The sequence below is a fragment of the Artemia sp. Qi Xiang Cuo genome, unplaced genomic scaffold (assembly GCF_049724085.1).
Source record: "Artemia sp. Qi Xiang Cuo unplaced genomic scaffold, ASM4972408v1 HiC_scaffold_3320, whole genome shotgun sequence".
In the NCBI taxonomy this organism is placed as follows: domain Eukaryota; kingdom Metazoa; phylum Arthropoda; class Branchiopoda; order Anostraca; family Artemiidae; genus Artemia; species Artemia sp. Qi Xiang Cuo.
Window position 1 is genome coordinate 167,674 of NW_028300712.1, and position 12,006 is coordinate 179,679.

The following is a 12,006-nucleotide window of genomic DNA, read 5'->3' on the forward strand; positions in this document are numbered from 1 at the left end:
ATATATATATATATATATATATATATATATATATATATATATATATATATATATATATATATATATATATATATATATATGTGTGTGTGTGTGTGTGTGTGTGTGTAGAAAAACCACGTTTTTCGCGATTTTTCTTAACTTCTTGATTTATTCTTCTTTGATTTAATCTATATCTATGCGTTACATCGGTATCCAAGAAGTTTACCACGCTACAAATAATGCTGAGAAATTGTGTCAATACATGAGCATTAAAGAAAAAGTCGAGGGGGGGGGGGGATTGAATTACGCTCTCGTTGAAAAAGTTACGTATCTTTATTAAAAATAATTTAGAAAAGAGATGTGTTCTGGAACCTAGCTATTTAATCTCCGAAAGAAAGAATGTAATTGGCGCTGGCAGCCTTGTAACAAAAGCTCTTAAGCAGCTACCGGAATGTTATTATTTCCACCTTTAGTCTCTTTTCCAGATGTGTATAACCACGGGGAATGTGCCTGACACTTTTATGAAAGTGATTGTAACATCCACCACAAAGAAAGGAAAAGAACCAACTGAATTTAAATTATTCAGGCCTGTTGTGTAAGAATACCTTACCTTTGTATTCTTAGTAAATTGTTTGAGTAAGTAATCTTCTCCGAGCTAGATACCGGACACCGGAAATAATAAGCTTGGATTACAGAAAAATCTTGGTTGCCCAGAAACTCTTTGTCTCCTAGGAAATTTTCTTGTGGAGTCAGCAAGAAACAAATCAGCTTTTTAATCTGCACCACGGATATGTCAAATATGTTCGATAGCTTTAACAGTATCAAAGTAACAAACACTCTCCTGCACAATTGCGCTACTGCAATTATAATGAAAACTCTGGAATTTTGTTATCGACGCTTACCAATGTACGCGATGGGGAAGTACTAATTCAAAAGATCGAAGTTAAAAGTAGTTTCAGGCAAGGTAGTAATCTCAGTCCTCCCATTATCAAGATCACATCTTACCATCTCTTCTTTTTCTTGGTAACGACTCGTCCTAGCAAACTTACTCTGACGATGTCCTTCTTCTTAGATCTGAAGAAGATTACAAGGTGACCGTAATCAAATTCAGAGTGATTTACAATGCAAGTAACAAATAATTTGCTGCTCGGTGGTGTAAGTGCAGTTGTAGTGAAAACTCTGGAATTTTGTCACCAACGCTTGACAGCAAACTAAATGCAGAACCGATCAAATTTAAAAGTAGTTGGAAGTAAGGCAATGATCTCTGCCGTCCTACTATCAAGATCACGTCTTGCTATTTCTTCTGTTTCACGGTACTGACTCCTACTCATGATATTCTCGCGATGTCCTTCGTCTGAGATTCGAAGCAGACTTACAAGGTAACTGTAATCAAATCCAGAATGATTCCCAATCTCTAGGATTTTCCAGTAATACCGACAAGTGCACGTTTGTGACATTTATTGCACCGCAGAGTGATACTGACACCCTTTCAAATCCGTTCCCTCTTGCACCTTCGCCGGTGTTGCAATGCCTGATCTAAAGTATCTGTATAATGACTGTGGAAATAATTGGTAAAATAAGGCAACCCATTGTTCGTTTTTTCAACAGCATATTGTGCCTAATGTGCTGACATCTCTGCTGAGTCTGATATTAAGACGTCAAGAAATATCGATAAGATCAGGAAGTGTTTTCAGATATGCAAAGGTTTATATATACTGTATTTTTTTTTTTTTTTTTTTTTTTACTTCTCCTGTATAGCCAACTCCCACGCTTTTGTGTTGTTTCAAATACAATTTAAATTGAAATAATAGATAAAAAAGTCGTTGACCCTTGAAAATCAAACTCTTTCGTTCTATTTCGTGATGTTTCTCCTCTCTCTTGGAAAGTTTGAAAAGAAAAATAGAGATTTCTTGTGATTCCTCAAGAAATCAGAAACCTAGATGATACTTTCTGGTAGTAATTCCTTTCTTCAAGCTTTATGATGACGGTAATAAATACAAGCAAATTTATGACGAGTTGCTTTTGTTGTATGAACTCGGGGGGGGGGAGTTGAGGAGCTACAGGCCTCCTTTTGGTTCGGCAATCGAATAGATAGAAAAATATTGCGATATTATGACTCAAATAACATGCAACTTATCTATTTTTCTATTTAAATTTGGCCTGGGGGGGGGGGGGGCTTGAAGATTTTTTGCTCGCTTCGTGCTTCAAATAATACAGGTTTAAAACGCTTGCGTGATTCTGCTTCAAATAATTGGAAAGGTAAAACATATACTTGAAGAATGTGCCATTAATTTCAAGACACTGAAGCGATTCGAAGGGGTATAGTCCCACTAAAATAATTTGATGTTTTGATGGTTCGATATTTTGCAAACTTTTGAGTTGGGCTATATGAGACTTCGAAGTCATAATTAAATTATAATTTTCTTGTTGCTCTTGATTAGGATTTGGCCTGAAATTTTGGAGAATATTTGATGCAACCTCTGCAAAAATATATAGTATTAAAACATGTGTCTACCGTATACTACTGCTACTTCTACTACTACTTCTGCTATTACTAACAATTCACTGATCCGACAATTCTCCTAAGGTCCACACAGCTGCACATGCTCCTCCTCCACCCTAATCTATTCAGAGGTTTACTCTTTGACCCCTCGCATGAAGTTTCAATTTACTTAAATCATTTCCATTAACCCCTTTCCAATCCATTGGACGACCTGCCTTTGTTTGGCCCCAGATGGATGACCAAAAATGATAGTCTTTATCAATATGTCTTACTTCTATCTTTTAGATAATTTCGGAGACCACACTGCCTTTCCATGACGATAAATAAAAGTTCAAATAGGGATAAAATCCTTTTAATAGACAGTGATGATAGAAATTCACAAAAATACCAGATATTTCGGTCACATATACAGTGACCGTCATCAGTAGTAAAACCGTCATCAGTTTTACTACTGATGACAGTCACTGTATATGTGACCGAAATATCTGGTATTTTTGTGAATTTCTATCATCACTGTCTATTAAAAGGATTTTATCCCTATTTGAACTTTTATTTAACTTCTATCTTTAAAACGTGTCCTTGCCATCTTAAGCTTTATCTCATTATATCCCTAAAAAGTGGGATCGAACCACATTTTTCGTACAACACACTGTTTGAGATATGGTCAGTCCATTGGCTAAAACAATCTGTAGGCAATTTCTCTGGAAATAGCCTATATCTCGCACCAAAAATCTTCTACGATAAAAACGGGGCCATCACCTCTCTAAACATCCTTATTGCAAACTTCGTTCAAATATATTCTTCCTCTTTACGCCCTCCCAGGAAGTTCCCATTTCCCTCAGTTGCGACATCCTCCCACACCAAGTGGAGACGACCTGCTTTTCGTTTAGCCCTAGACGGTTGGCCGAAAAGGACAATCTTCGGCAATCTGTCATCCTTCATCCGCAGAACGTACCCTAGTCATCTCAACCTTTCTCTCATTATTGCCCTAGAAAGCGGGATTGAACCAGTTTATCGCACAGCTTATTTTTTGACATGCGTCAGTCGAACGGGTAACCTAAGACTGCTGTTAGGGAATTACTCTGTAAAATATTTAATGCATCTTCCTCAGTCTCTCGAAGTGCCCACGTTTGATGACTTGCCACAAGTGCCACGTTTGCCATATATACCAAAAATTCCTCAGTCGCTCGAATGTTTGACCACTTGCAACAAGTCCTACGTTGGCCGTATTTGACCATTGTAATTATAGCAGGTTTCAATACTCTAATTGTGGTTCGCAGACTTATCTTCCTTTTTCCCGAATTCTTTTCAACTATGAAAGATTCCTTTGGCCGATGGGTATTCTACGTTTTAAATCTTCCCTGCATCCACCATCTTTGCTAATAATACTGCCCAGGTAAGAGAAGCTATCCACATTATCGATTTTCTCGCTACCTAAAATAGCCTCTTCACCTTCATTTATCCCAGTCCAAGCGACTTGGTCATCTCAACTTTAATTTCCAAACTTATTCTTGTACCATGAACTCTCAAAACCTCAAAAAATCTCTAACATTTTCATCTAGGGGACTGAAGTTATCTCTATAATGTAAGCTTAAAATGGTGTTACCGTCCCATTTGATTCCATGCTCCTGAATAGCCTATGCCATGTTCCTTAGGACGAAGTCCATCAAAGTAATCCATATAAACGAGGATAGAACACAACCTTGATCAACTCCAGATTCAACAACAAACCACTACTAGCCTCACTTCCTACCTCAGTCGCAGCAATATTGTTCTCGTACATAGCAATAATCACTTTAATGTACTTACCTGGTATACTCTGCAAGGGAAAATCCTTTACCTCAGACGCTTCTCCATTATTAATCTAAGAGTTAAAATTTGGTCGGCACGTCCTCTATCCTTCATAGAACCGAACTCGTTTTTTTTTAAGTTTGTGTACATCCTTATTTAGAATAATAAGTATCCTCATGGTAAGTAATTTCCATCCTATAGAAACTAAGACAATACGTATGTAATTATCACATTCAGTATTATCACAATTCTTATTTAGGCAATTAATCAAAGTTCTTCTAAAATCATTAAAAACTTCCCGTTTTTAAAAATTCATTTACCATATTATCAGCACCTGAGACTTTATTATTTTGTAATATTTTTAACCGCCATATGATGATCTTTTTCTTTTATTGTCAATTTCAACACTCCTGTTTACCCCAGCGTCTTGTTTCTGTCCTGCCAGTCTTCTGTTTACATTAAAATAATTAAAACGAATAAATTTGTGCTTACAAACTTTTTAGCAGTGTACTGCTGTTGTTATTTTCTTCTCCTATACCAAATTTATCTATGTTATTTGTAAAGACTTTTTCTTCTTTCCGACAAATTTAATTTGATAAAAAAATAAATAAAGCTTTATATAGCAAACATGTAAGCAGTATAGCAGGAATAACCACTATGAAATCACGACGGACCCTGAGGGACATCTCGTGGAACCCCGAGTTTTATACTTTAACACGAATTAATAAAAGTACCTGGGCTAAACAATGGAATATGGATTTATCAATGAAATTAATTGTTAAGATGCCTCTAACAATACTTTTATTAAGACTATTAAAGGGAAATGTATTAGTTCTGCCAAAAGAGCAACACAAGAACAAAACGCACTAACTGAAAAATAAAAAAAAGGCTTTGAGTTAGAAGGAAGACTTAAGGTTCTCAACCCTTCTGTATCAATTTTTAATGTTTTCAGGAAAGCTAAATATTTCCTTGTTATATTTAGCTGTAATACAAGACCAAAACGCACTAACTGTAAAATTAAGAAAAGGCTTTGAGTTAGAAGCAGGACTTAGGTTCTCAACCCTGCTATATAAATTTTTAATATCTTCAGAAAAGCTGAATATATTGTTGTTTGTTTACTCTTATCAGAGCGCTATTTTTCTCCCTGCAATTCAGCAATTTCAAAGCACAACTGTTCTAAATATATTTTTGCTGAGAATATATTTTGACATGGAACGGCTGAGAAGCCAATAAATTGTTTAATGATTCTGGCGAAATTGCTTTATTCGCTTTGTGTTTTCTAAAATCTGGATGGATATTTTCATTCTGAATTTAAGTATGTGAAGCTCGGTTTTGTTTATGATCTATAAATTCTAATTTCTTTGGGAAGTTGGCTGGCCAACCTATTATGTATGCACATAAACTACTTTTTAGGTAACTCTTAAATTCAAAATAACTCATAAATTCAAAATGTACTCATAAATTCAAAATAACTATTTTAGATTTGAATGCTTTTTTTATGAAAGGCGTATAAATTGTCTTTTGTTTATTTTTTTATATAGTAAGAATTAGCTATTGAAGAACTTCTTCAAACCATTTGGGTCTTGGGGGTTATTGCTTTTTAAAGCAGTACCTTGAAAAAATTCATGAACTAACAGTTTTAATTAGTTATTATAGTACTTCTTTTATCGTATTTAGCTTTCTTTTGTTTATTAATTAAGGCTGTCAAAGCTTCATTCAAATGGCTTGGATATTGTGAGGGAATGTTGAAAATATTATGAATAGTACAATTGTTGAGGATAAATAGGCAAATTAAAAAGTAAATTAGAATAATAAATAGGCAATAGAAGAAAATAATATGAAATAGACGGAATAATACTTTTTATACACATAATAATAAAATTTCAAATCTTTGACCATACTTAAAAAATCTAGAAGCAATCAAAGTCTAGTAACTGTTCTTAACGAACTTTATTATTGTTATTTGTATGAAACATTTCTTTGTTGTTTTTCATTTCTTTCAAATTTTATTGTATTTTTAAGTGAATTTAGAAAAACTTCTAAAGTTCCGCATAAGGAAAGTAAGCGTGAGCGTGGCAATTATAGAGGTATTTTGCTTGGTTTCTGTCCAAATATTCTAATTAAACCAACTATCAACAAAGCAATTTTTTCTCTTCTATTTACTTTAAATTCTTTATGCAAATTCTTTGTGCAAATGAGACAAATTGTTTGTTGCAATTGTTAATTATAAAAAAACATTTACCTTCGAATTTTTTTTTCCCATATTTGACATATGTGATGAAAATTTTTAGGGGAATAACTTTTGGACAATTCTAATTAAACCCATCTATAAGAAAGATAATAAGAGTGAGTGGTGAATAATTCCTGTCTTGGATAAGACTTGTGGATACTTTGACTTAAGGTGACCCATTAATCTATTTAACTTTGTTAAAATAGTGAATATTTAAATTTTTGGCAACTGATTAGTAAACACTAAACCAGATTACTGGTACTTTTCTCATTACTGTTGATTATTTTGAATTTATTGAGAAACAATTTCTAATTAGTGTTCGAATTTGTGAGTTTGAATAGCTCAAATGTTTGGAAAAAAGGAGCCTCCAAAACAACCTCCTCATAGGGATATGAGTAAGACACCATTTCAACCATCTTCAAAAGCCCTTGCTAGAAACCCCCCTACAGCTGCGAATGTACCAGCGACCTCTCTGAAGAGTATTCATACCCTAAACATGGATACCATCCAATGTCCATCCCCCTCAACAACTGATACTGAAAAAGATGAAGAAGGCTTTAAGATAGTAAACTCGGCTAAGCGTAGAAGACAGAGAACAAAAAGTCCACCAGATTCAGCAATAATACATCAAACTAATACCACGAACAACTCTTCAAGAAATCCAACCGATTCCCCGGTAATTATTCAACTAGCAATTATTCCCCAATCTGATAATTGCTTGTTTACCAACCGTGATCTACCAAAGTTGCGAGTTTTCCTCTTCACGACCATTCGTTGCAACTTTAATATGAATATAAACAGATCAGGATCCCTAGATATCTTTTTGAACGATCCCACATCAGTGAAAAGGTAATGGAGCTAAAAAGTGTTGAAAATGTTGTTGTCACAGCCCACCTGTGGTCCCCAAGCCCGATAAAAACAAAGATAGTGCTCTACAATATCCCTAAATCGTTTCTAAATTCGAACCTGATGGAAGCATTGATGAATGAAAAAGCGGAATGCATTCCGGTCTCTAGTGTTCATACCCTTGGTCGCGAAACCACTGAAACCTCAAACTTTAAAACTGTGTTGTTTGAGCTTCAAGGACAATTCAATATGGACAAAGTGTTCCTCATTGGCCAACAAAAATCTTTCAAGCCTTTCAAAGAAAAGCCATTACAATGTACTAAATGTCTAAAGCTTGGGCACTCAGATAAATACTGTAGAGAGGATTCCAACATTTGTAAGATTTGCCTTGGTAAGGACTAATGAGTCAAATTGTCAACTTGACCCAGTATGTTCTAATTGTAAGGGCAAACACAAGTCTCTAGATTAAGGAAACTGTTCCAAATATAAGCAAAGGGTAGAGATACTAAGAATAGCAAAAGAGCAACAACTTTCAATCCTTTTGTAGCAATGCAAGTCCCAAGGACACCAAGAGTCCCCCGTCCCCCAACAGGCCTCAGGCAACCAACAGACCCTGAACCACCAACAGGCCCCAGGCAACCAGCAGCCCCCAGGACACCAAGAGTTCCCAATGCTTCCCCTAGTGTTGAAAGTTTTCAGAATAATCTCATCCGAGACAAAACTAATCTATGGTTCCCCTTGATAGCAAGTGCCCCCCATAAAACCCTGAAGCCCTTTCGGAAAATCCTACGCAAGGAAAGACATCAAGACCGACAAAGCTACCTGGAATTACTCTCCACAGATTTCACAAAGTTTCTCCAAATGCTTTGGAAGATGAATCAAACGTGTACTTTAAATTAGCCAGCTTTACAGTTACCTCTATGCTTATCTCCCAATTAGAGTTACCCAATCAGTTGAAATGCATTATTCTGAAGAATTTGGCAAAAACCCACTTTGGCGAGACCATAGTTTCCGAATCAGAAATTCAAATTGAGAGTGTTTTAAGCCAACATAGGCTGATTGAGTCACAATCAGAACTCCTGACGACTATTTAATGTGTGACTTTTCGTTTTTAACTAATTTATCCCTTTCCAATAACATTGCTTTTTTAGGGGAATAACTTTTTTATTTTTAGGGTAATAACTTTTGGACAATTCTAATTAAACCCATCTATAAGAAAGGTGATAAGAGTGAGTGTTGTAATTTTAGAGCCATTACCTTGGTTTCTGCAGGCAGCGAATTATTTAGTATGACGATACTTTTTAGACTTAGAGATGCTGTAGATAAAGTTTTAAGAGAAGAACAGTGTGGCTTTAGGAAGGGGAGAGGATGCGTTGACCAAAATTTCACTCTTGGAATAATAATTGAAAAGTACCTGAATCATGAGATCCCTTTAGTCTTCGATTTATAGATTATGAGCAAGCGTTTGATTCAGCCCATCGAAGAGCTCCAGTGAAGGTTTTATCTTTGTATAGTATAGCAGATAAATCGACTAAAATGATTTGTGCTATATATGAGAATAATATTGTTGTGTTTAAGGTAGAAAATGAGATTAGTTGCTGGTTTAATGTTGAACCTGGAGTTAAGCAGGGTTGCGTTCTATCCCCTTTTATATGATTATTTTGATGGACTTCGCCTTTAGGAGTACAGCAAAACTTTTTCTAGACTTTTCCGTCAAACTTTCCGTCTTTACTTTCACTTTTTAAGCAGTATTCAGTCTAAAACTATATCCCTACTCTAGTCACTAGTTGTTCCCAAATTCTTGAACTTTCTTTAATGAAATTTGAATCTTAAATTTTGAATAAAATTCCAAATTCTTTAATAGCAATAAGATGTTCGAAAAATGTGGTTCGGCCCCATTAGGGCTCCATTGAAAGAGCCGTATTAAGGTGGTTAAAATGCCGTATTAAGGTCACGTTTCACGGTTGATTGGTTGCCAAAAATATGCTCATGGAAATCAATCTGTTTCCAAACAGAAAGTAGGACGTCCTCGAATGAAGCTAAAATAGGTTATTAGAATATTCTTAAAGAAATAAAATCTTCAAGGGAGGGAATAAAAAGAGAAGGTCTAAATAGATAGAGTCGAGAAGAAGAATAAGCAGTGCTGTTGGCATCTGCTGTGTGCGCATGGGGACATGTGCTCTGATGACTTATTAGACGTGATAGTTGTTGCTTAATATTGCTCACAAATGCAGTGCTTCCGCTATTCCCCAATTATTCAAGGTTTTCCCTAATTTCCCCAAAAGAAAATTTCGCTTTTGGAAATTACCCCGAGTATTCACGTTAGCGAAAATTAACGATTGTCTTTTATGTTAACGTTCGCTTATTCGCTGAAATTGATTTTTGGGAAGTCTGGAAAGTGAGGTTTAAATTTTTATGTGCGAAAGATAATTTAATTTATGAAATAATTTTTTTTTTTGGGGGGGGGGAGAAGATTCAGAAAAACTGAAAAATTTGGGGATAGTGGAAGCACTGCACATTATGACGTCGTATTTTCAAGATGATGTCATAAATATTGCGTTGTTTTTAACCGACTCTTCAACTCTTATGCTCCGTTCAAGGAGAATATTTTTGTGAAGTTTGTTTTTCCTTCCATGATTTATATGACCTCTTAGATATGACTGAAGAGGGAGACAGGGATTTCATTAGTTCATGCTGAGGGGAAGAAAGTGCTGAGATTTGATTTGCCGCATAGAACTTGCTATGGAAAATGGTTTTGTTGAATTCGTTTCTATGATGGTTAATCTTCATTTATGTGAATGAATATAAGCCGCTTTGGGTGAAATTAATCTGTTTGTTTTTCCGCGTCTAGGAATCAACGTTTGGCTTGAAAATTGCATCTCTGTCTAAATTATTCCCCCCCAAAAATAGATTATTAAATTGTTTTTTATAACAACTTCTTTAGTTCAATTTCGGTTGACTGTTTTGATTCCAAAATCAAAGAAGCCGAAGTAGAATCCACCTTTTTTTAAATGATGTAAGATGAGTTTTTGATGAATATTCATTGAATTTTCCAGCCATTCAGAAAATTCTATGACAAATTTGATTGATTACTTGCGAATGGGCTATTAGTCTTTTGTGTACTGGATTTATAGCCAAACAGCGCCCAAACGGATCAAGAGTTTCGTTTTTTCATCATATATAATCCACTTACCATCTTACAGCTAAAATTTATTTCTCATAATAAATTAAAATTAAATACATTATAATATATTTATTTATTAAAATACATACATAATATATTAAATACATAATATAATAATTAAAATACATAATAATAAAATACATAATAATTAAAATACATAATAATAATTAAATACATAATATATATATATATAAATACATAATTATATTAAATACATAATATGTTAAAATTAAAATATATTTTATAATTTTTTAAGGCTCTTCGATATCTTCAAAAATCACCCAATCTCGTCAATTACAAGCTTTTTCAGTTTGTGTGGTCAAACTATTCAGAGCTGATTGGGCGGTCTTGCCATAACTTGTATAGCTTTGATCAGAGCTATACATGTTTGACGACAAAACATAACGACAGAAAACTAAAAGAGGACCCCTACTTTCCCGGAAAACTTATAAAAACCATTTAACTTCTCCCGTTTTGTGCTAGAGATAGATATATTCAATTTAATGAAACTTACATCACTACTTTTTTTTTTTTTTTTTTTTTTTTTTTTTTAATTGAGCGGATCAGAATTTTCTTTAAAGTTCAGGAAAGGGCAGTCCCTAAAAATATTCTATTATACTTGCTTTGAAAAATATTTATTATACTATTTCTATTATCTATTTTTATCTATTATCTATAAACTATTTCTATTATACGTGCTAACTGCCTTAATGCACATTATTTTTGGTGAGGGAGAGCGGTGCCTTTGTATAAGATTAAATAATAATTGAAAAAAAAAACAGTTTAGAAAAACCGAAAGTAAGGAGCAGAGTTAAAAAATAAACTTAACATAAATGATGTTTTAAATGAAAAGTACTGCCACGTCTCTAAATCCCTAGCGCTTTACGCTAATATTTAACTTTGTGTTTTATTGAGGGTATCTATAGTAATTTCAAACTTTAGTTGAAAGAGCGGGGGGCCTAGGGAGTTGAAGCTCTCCTCATTTACAGGTTAATTTATTTTTGCTTTATGTTTTCATTTCGCTCTTTAGTTTCTTTTGAGAAAAAAATTCTATTTTTTTAACATCATTTTCTGTGTTATCCTAAACAGGAGATAACTGTTTTCATTGAATTTAACTTTAGCATTAAAAAACCTGGAAAATGAAAACTACACCTTCTGTTTTTCTTGATATTTTTCGGGGGGGGGGAGGGTGTGTCTTTAATGTAAAAATTATTTTTTATGTAACTATGCTAGTAAGATTATGATCTTTTATTTCTTACGAGAATATTTTGCAATATCAGGGGACCTAATTGCGCCTCAGTGTCAATATTATATATTTTTTCAGATATATTATTTTAGGCATAATAACATTTGGGGCGGGCAATAAAATCTCCCTCTATATGTCTGAAAGACTTCACAAAAAAATTGTGTGAATTGACGCCATTAATTTTTGGTTATTTGGAATGATTATAACAGCTCTGCCCCATTTAATAA

The 12,006-nt window shown here is 34.2% G+C and overlaps 1 protein-coding gene across 2 annotated transcripts in view; it reads left to right on the plus strand.

The window, feature by feature from the left end:
- AIMP1 (aaRS-interacting multifunctional protein 1) overlaps positions 1-12,006 on the plus strand; it is a 33,969-nt gene that overhangs the window by 14,336 nt on the left and 7,627 nt on the right. The gene's annotated exons all lie outside the window — the stretch shown is intronic.